Raw genomic sequence first — 7057 nt, 5'->3', positions numbered from 1 at the left:
ACTTTCTTCGATTTTATATTATCTATCGAATCTAAAGAGATAATATTTTTGATTTGTTATACTTTTTGCGATTTTGTGAATTTTTTTTTATCCATTTGCGATATGTTTTGTTCGATTTGAGATTTTTTGTTTTTTCATTCGATTTATTATTTTTGATTTGTTGTTTTTGTTTTCGTTTGATTTTTTCAGCTTATTTCTTTTTTATTTAGTGTTTTTTTTATTATGATTTTGTGTTTTTTGAAGTACTTTCTACGATGTAGGGTTCATATACTATGATTTGGGGGTTTTTTGAGTTACTTATTACATTTTAGGGTTTTATATTATGATTTTTTTTTAATAAATTTTGAGTCTAATTGTATGATTTTGTGTTGTTTTAAGTCTTATATTACGATTTATTGTTCTTTGCATTATTTTGAGTCTTTGGTCATGATTTTGTTTTGTTGTTGTTGTTGTTGTTGGGATTTAGCTTGAGCTTTAGATTGAGTTTTACATGTTCGATGAAATGCTTGAAAGAAGTAAGACTATAATATGATGATGAACTGGTGAACCTCTGTTAGGAGGAGGTGTTAGGCTGGCCTGGACTGAGAAATCGTCTGGTAATAATGGCAATTGGGATTGTTGTTATTGTTGGGTTTGCAGTACTTTTATCTCTTGGACTATCAAGCAAAAGGGCAGTTTGTTAAAAAGATTTCTCCCTTTTTTTTTATGTTGCATAAATTGACATCTTTTAATAGCAAAGCCTTTGAATGTTATCTTAAGACAATAGGGATGGATAATGTTAAAGTGTTTGGATAACGGTAGAGATGTATTGTGCTGTTTGTGGCCAGCTGCACAATTGCTATTTGTGGTGTGATTAGTTGTTGTGTGGGTTTTCTTTGTAGCCTTGGGTGTTGTGTGAATGGTGTGGCTATATGTGGTGAAGGAGCACAGGGCAAAGGGTGTGGTGCCGTGTGTTGGTTGCTGTTGTTTGGGTGGATGAAAGAGCTAGGCTGGTGGGGTTATGCTTGCCAGTAGCCGATGGTGGTTGATGTGGTTTATTCTGCATGTCATGTATCTTCTCTACATCGCTCTAGTATATGAGGCATATTGGATGTATAGAATATATAAAAAGGGATTATAAGGATCTGAATGCATTTTGTGCATTCCACTACAGTATTGTTGCATTATGTAATGATATTTTAGTCAGTTTTATCTCTAATAATTTTGATACTTTGTGTATTGTCAGGTTGAGTGTCCTAAGTATCCAGGCTTTTTGTATAGCACAACAAAGGAAGGAATATATCCATTTGTTGAAATATTTCATACCCCAAAGCAAGTATGCCAGATCCTTCTATATCTAATACTCTGTAGTCTTTTGGGATTTGGACTATGCAAGTATCCAGTTTTAGGATCATACCTCTCATATTAGATTTACTTTTGAGATCGTGTTATTTTTTTTTTATTTTTTTTTTGAGTATTTTTCTTTACTTTGACAATATACATTAGCCTACTAGCTCAATAGGTAGAGCATTTGTGCAAGTGCACAAAAGATGTGGGTTCGAATCCCACGTAGGTTTATTTATGAGATGAAATTATTTCTTTTAATTATTTGTGTGTATTTCATTCAGTTTACTTTAAATTCTTTTTTATTCACTTTAGATTCTTTTTTATTTACTTTTAAATACCCCAATCTTCTTGCTAGCTGGAGGTCGTATCTTAATGCGAGAGTTTCAGCAATTGCAAGAGAAGTGTAGTATGAGCATACTTTTCCAGCAGCTACAACCTTATCCAACTCATCCACGATCACTGTCCCAAGCCTATTAGCCCGCCCCACTCTAACATATGCATCCATATTCACTTTCTTGTAAATGATCAGGTTGAGTGCTGCTGCCTTGCCACGCAGGCCCTGCCAAGGCTGCAGCTGCTGCCCTGCAAGCCCTGCCAAGGCTGCTGCTATTGCTGGCCCGGCCTAGGCTGCTGCTACAGTTGCTGGCCTTGCCTAGGCTGTTGCTGCAGCTGCTTCCTTGCCATAGCTTGCTGTTGCTATACTATTTCCGCTCTACCGCCTGCTGCTGCTATAAATGCTGCTGGGGAGTTCTTAAAGTTGAGCGAAACAGGAAGCTGCTGTGAGCAAGAGTGCAGCCTGTGCAGGAGGAGCAGCAGAAGCATGAGCAGAAGTATTATTATTTATTACTATAATGATGTTTTAATTTACTTTTTAGCCTTTTTTTTATTTACCTCTGAGCTGAGGTATTTTGAGTTCAACACTTTATCACCAAACAGTGACATGCCCCATTTCCAACTCCAACCCCTACCCAGATACGAAATAAAAGAACAAAACTATGTTACCATAACCAAAGGCTTTATTGCAGTTACTTTATAGATTATTTTATTTACTTTTAAGATTATTTGGTTTACTTTTAAGTAATTTTTTTATTTATTGTGAATGTTTTACATAGACTAGCCTACAAGCTCAATTCTTCATTTGCATGACTTATTTTCTCTATACAATTAGTACTACTTAAATAGATTGATAACACTAGCCTACTAGCTCGGGGTAGAGCATTGTGCAATTGCACAAAAGATGTGGGTTCAAATCCCACATAGGTTCATAATCATATACTATGTATTTAAGCATTCATAGCAGTTGGAGACTGTCAATAAGCATTTCTTCATAGCAATTTCCTAATTTTAGAAGTAGAGAAGGTGAATTTCATTTCTATTTACTTTAACTTATTTTGTATCTACTTTTATTACTAGAAACTCAAGCTCACTTATATAAGGATTAAGGATATGTTTGCCCTAATTAAAGATATGTTCACCCTAGACTGAATGTATGTCGTTGACCCATGCTCTAATTTGACCCGTCTTTTTAAGTTTACTAATTTGCTTTTGAGTAGATATATTTACTTTTGAGTAAATATTATTTATTTACTTCTTTTTTACAGGATATTATTTATTTATTTGATGCTATTTTAATTTACTTTTTATTGCTTTTTATTTACTTTTAAGCTATTATGATTTACTTTTGAGATATAATTATTCACTTTTGATTTCTTTTCGAGCTATTTTAAATTACTTTAGAGATGTTTTTAGAATTATTTTTTAATTTCTCTATTTACTTTAAAGATAGTTTGATTTACATTATGGGTTTTTTTTATTTACTTTTGATTGTTACGTAGACAATATTTCTAACGAGCCAAGGTGTCTTATATTTACTTTTAGAGATAACCTATGTAGGAATTAAACATACACCTTTATGCATCCGCATAGTGCTCTACCACTTGAGCTAATAGGTTAACTTTTTTTTTTTTTGAAGGAACGTTAGCCGAGCAATATTATTCAGTTAAATCAAGCTCCGCCAAAGTTAAAAAGTTTTGGGGAAAATTGTCAAGCCATACAAACATCGACTCACTAGTATTGTATCTAGCAATAAGGTGTGCTAACGTATTACCCGCCCGACGAATATGACTACATTTGAAGGAAGTGAAAGCCTGCTTCAATCTCTTAATGCCTTCGTACAGTAGCATTAAAGGAGAGTATCCTGCAGCTTCATGTTCAATTTATGCACTACATTATGCGTGTTGCCCTCCAATTTAATCTTCATCAACCCCATTTGGTGTGCAATCAGAACCCCCATTCTCGGTGCTGCAACCTTAACGAGCTCTACATCCCACCTCGCACCCACCCTCTACACTACTGCAGTAGCTATTATGCACCCTTTTTCATCCCTAATGGACACACCCAGCCCCATAAATCCGTTTGCACCAATGTGAGCATCAAAATTTATCTTCATCGCACCAATAGCAGGGAAGCACCTCCCATTCAGCAATGTTCTAGCAGGCATTGAAAATTATTGAAAATTCAGCACCAGAACATAAGCCCATGGCATTCAGATTTATGGTTGACGATTATTTAATCCTCAACCATAATCTATTTGATTATCTACTTTGAGAGTAGATTCGTCTACTTTAAAAGATATCTAGTTTACTTTAAGTGGAATTATATTCAAGGCCACTTCTAGTCTAGGATAAAGATTCAGCCTATACAAACTTCACAGTCTTCTCTCATCAATCTTGCTGCCAGCTTATCCTACACCCCAAACCTAACGTTAACCTACACCACACCACAACAACAACACAAAATAGTCTACAAAACCCCTTGATATCTAGAGCAACAAACACAACAACAACAACATCTACCATTAAACTTATTAAATCGTTAAAGTTAAGTCATAACATTGGTCTTTATTTATGCAAAAAATTTCGGCACATTCTACAATTCATCCGTCTCAATTCGATTTACAGCAGAAGAACTCCAAAATTCTAACACATTCAACAATCAATCCATCTCACTTCGATTTGCAACAAAAGAATTCCAAAATCTACATTCCCTTTGATTTTGATAGCTCATATATTATATATCACAATGTCAGTTTTTCAATTTACTATAAAATATAATTGATTTACTTTTACTTTGTTTCTATCTACGTTTGCAATTGATTAAATAATAGGATTCCTTGAGGCATTTTGTCAAACACTTAGTGTGCATTAAGAAATCAACAACAATAATTGAATAACTGGTAAAGTAAAATGTAAATTTGATATCAAAATTGAACATATGAAGAAATTCAAAGAGTTCGATTTAAGAATTAACGATAAACCCTAGATAATGAAATCGAAATTCAATGATTACAAAACAGAGAGAAATAAAACATCTTACCTCAGAAGATGCTTCAACGGAATAGGGAAAGCTCAAAATCCGCATCAATGGAGTAGAGGAGAACGAAAATGGTAGAGGAGAACGAAAATGGCACAAATCTGGGTTTTACCTAATTTGTATCGAAAAATTACACAAATCTGGGTTCAAATTGTAGATTTCAAGACAATGATGAGTTTAAGCAACATGAATTTCAAAAACGCGTTGAATTGATAAGATTTGAGCTTATGGTAGAGGAGAACGAAAATGGAGTTAGTGAGGAGAGAGAAAATCGCGGAGGAGAGGAGAGAGAAACTCAGTCAATTTGTCTGAATTAATTTGGGTCGTTAGATCGCGCACCTCTTCTCTTATATCTAACGGTCCAAATTAGTTCCTAGTTCCTATTATAGGATTGGTTATCACTATAACCTGGTCCTATATATATATATATATATAATTACTTATTTATTTATGTAATTTTTTTTACTTTCATATATAGGACTCTATACAAGGTTGCACTCGACAATTATCTTCACTAAAGCCATTTTATAAGGTTGGAGACTACCTTTCACATAAGCTACTGCTTTTCTGATGAGACGTTAAAAGAAAGATAGAAGTTGAGGAGGTCTTGGAAGGATGCAAGGGACTTGAAACGTTCAATATAATGAAAGAAGACAAGGCTGAAGCAAAAGCAGATAAACGACATCAATTGAAGATGAGAAAAGAGAAATTGAATGAATATTAGGCTGATAGGTTTAAGAAATGTACTGTGATAATTCTTCTAGAGATGAAGATTCTTTTAACGATCATGATGCTGAATATCCTTCTACTAATAAAGAGTTGGAATATGCTGATGATAGGGATTTAGATCTTGACATAGATTGGAAAAGTAAAGACTCTCTAAACATAACATTTGATAGGCCAAATTGAAAGAGATACTAATAGCAGGGGCGAATCTTTCACGTAATAGGGTCAATAGACCTACTTATTTTTGTAAAAAAAATCTTATTATAATTAATTAAAAGATGGAAAAATAATGATTTATTAGAATCATTTAATATGAGAAAGATAATATGAAAGTTATGAGTAATATATTAATTGCATAATTACATGTGTAAATAATATTCCATATAAAAGATAATTATATGTGTAAATAATATTCCATATAAAAGATATATAGTTTCACGTTATTTGTGAATTTATAAATAATATTAGCTATAATTTATTTCATGTTGATTTGAACTCACTTATAAAAAATGCTTCATTCACCACTATTTGATAGTTGAATATTTTTTCAAAACTAAGCTTTCGAAAATGGAGAATGTTTTCATGATGCAGTGTGTCTATATATTATGTCAGTTTTGAAAAGATCTTTGTGGTCGGCATAATTGAGAGGCTCATTAAGAAAATGATGGAAGTCGACATAATTAAGCTTTCTACAAGTCCGGTTTCAAGTCTGTGATACCTGTGAAAAAGAAAGATGGTTCATGGAGATTTTGTGTGGAATATTGGACCTTGAATAAAGAGACAGTGCCCATAAATATCCCATCCCAGTAATTGATAAGATTCTTGAAGAGTTTGGTAGGATTGAAGTGGCATATCTAGGCCACAAAATGAAGTATTAATGGATCTTGAGAAAATGAAAATCATAGTTAGCTGGTCAGCCTACACAAATTTAGATACATGAGAAGGTTTCTTGAGCTTATTGGGTACTACATGAAATTTGTTACAGTAGACACCTAAAAAATGTCTCCCCAAATTCAAACCCGATTATGAACAACCTTTCATTGCCGTTATTGGTCGGATTGCGTATTGAATCTATAGAGTGCTTAAAACTATAGCCTTAGTCCAACACTTTTCATTTAATTCACCTAAACCAACCTTTTTAGGCCAAATATCTATTTCCTAGTCCAAACCTTAATTAAACATTTTCCCTAATTTTTAATTAAGCCCAAATAATCAAATCATAAAACACTAAACCTAATAATCAGTCCGCAATGACAGAAACGACGCCTAAATATTCCTTATTTTGTGAAAATTAGATAGATTTTAATAATACAATATTTTCCGAAACTGGAAAAGTACCGCGTCACGGCAAATTATTTTCCGGAATTCTTTTAAACACGTCTTCTATATGATAACTTTTTGTACCGTGCCACGCCATAGGTACCGTGACGCGATACACTGTACTGTGTCGTGGTACACATTCTATTTCAGCGGCCCTATTTTTTTTTTTAATCATTCTGGGCTTATTTCCCTCATTTTTGCCTATAAAAACGAGGCTCGTTTACAAGTTTCAGGGTAGCGAAACACAACTGTACACATAATTTATTTCCTCTCCCTCTTTCTTATACTTACGATCATCGTAACATCACCATAC

The 7057-nt window shown here is 33.6% G+C and overlaps 1 long non-coding RNA gene across 1 annotated transcript; it reads right to left on the bottom strand.

Moving 5' to 3' along the window:
- Positions 1 to 340: 340 nt before the first annotated feature.
- Positions 341 to 5073, bottom strand: LOC110696490. The gene is made up of 2 exons (XR_002506295.1): positions 4702 to 5073; positions 341 to 3815 (listed from the first exon to the last, which is right to left on the bottom strand). It is a non-coding gene; the product is annotated as an uncharacterized LOC110696490 (long non-coding RNA).
- Between the last annotated feature and the right edge of the window lie 1984 nt (positions 5074 to 7057).

Source organism: Chenopodium quinoa, unplaced genomic scaffold (genome assembly GCF_001683475.1).
Source record: "Chenopodium quinoa cultivar QQ74 unplaced genomic scaffold, ASM168347v1, whole genome shotgun sequence".
Lineage (NCBI taxonomy): Eukaryota > Viridiplantae > Streptophyta > Magnoliopsida > Caryophyllales > Amaranthaceae > Chenopodium > Chenopodium quinoa.
This window is presented reverse-complemented; position numbering and strand designations above follow the sequence as displayed.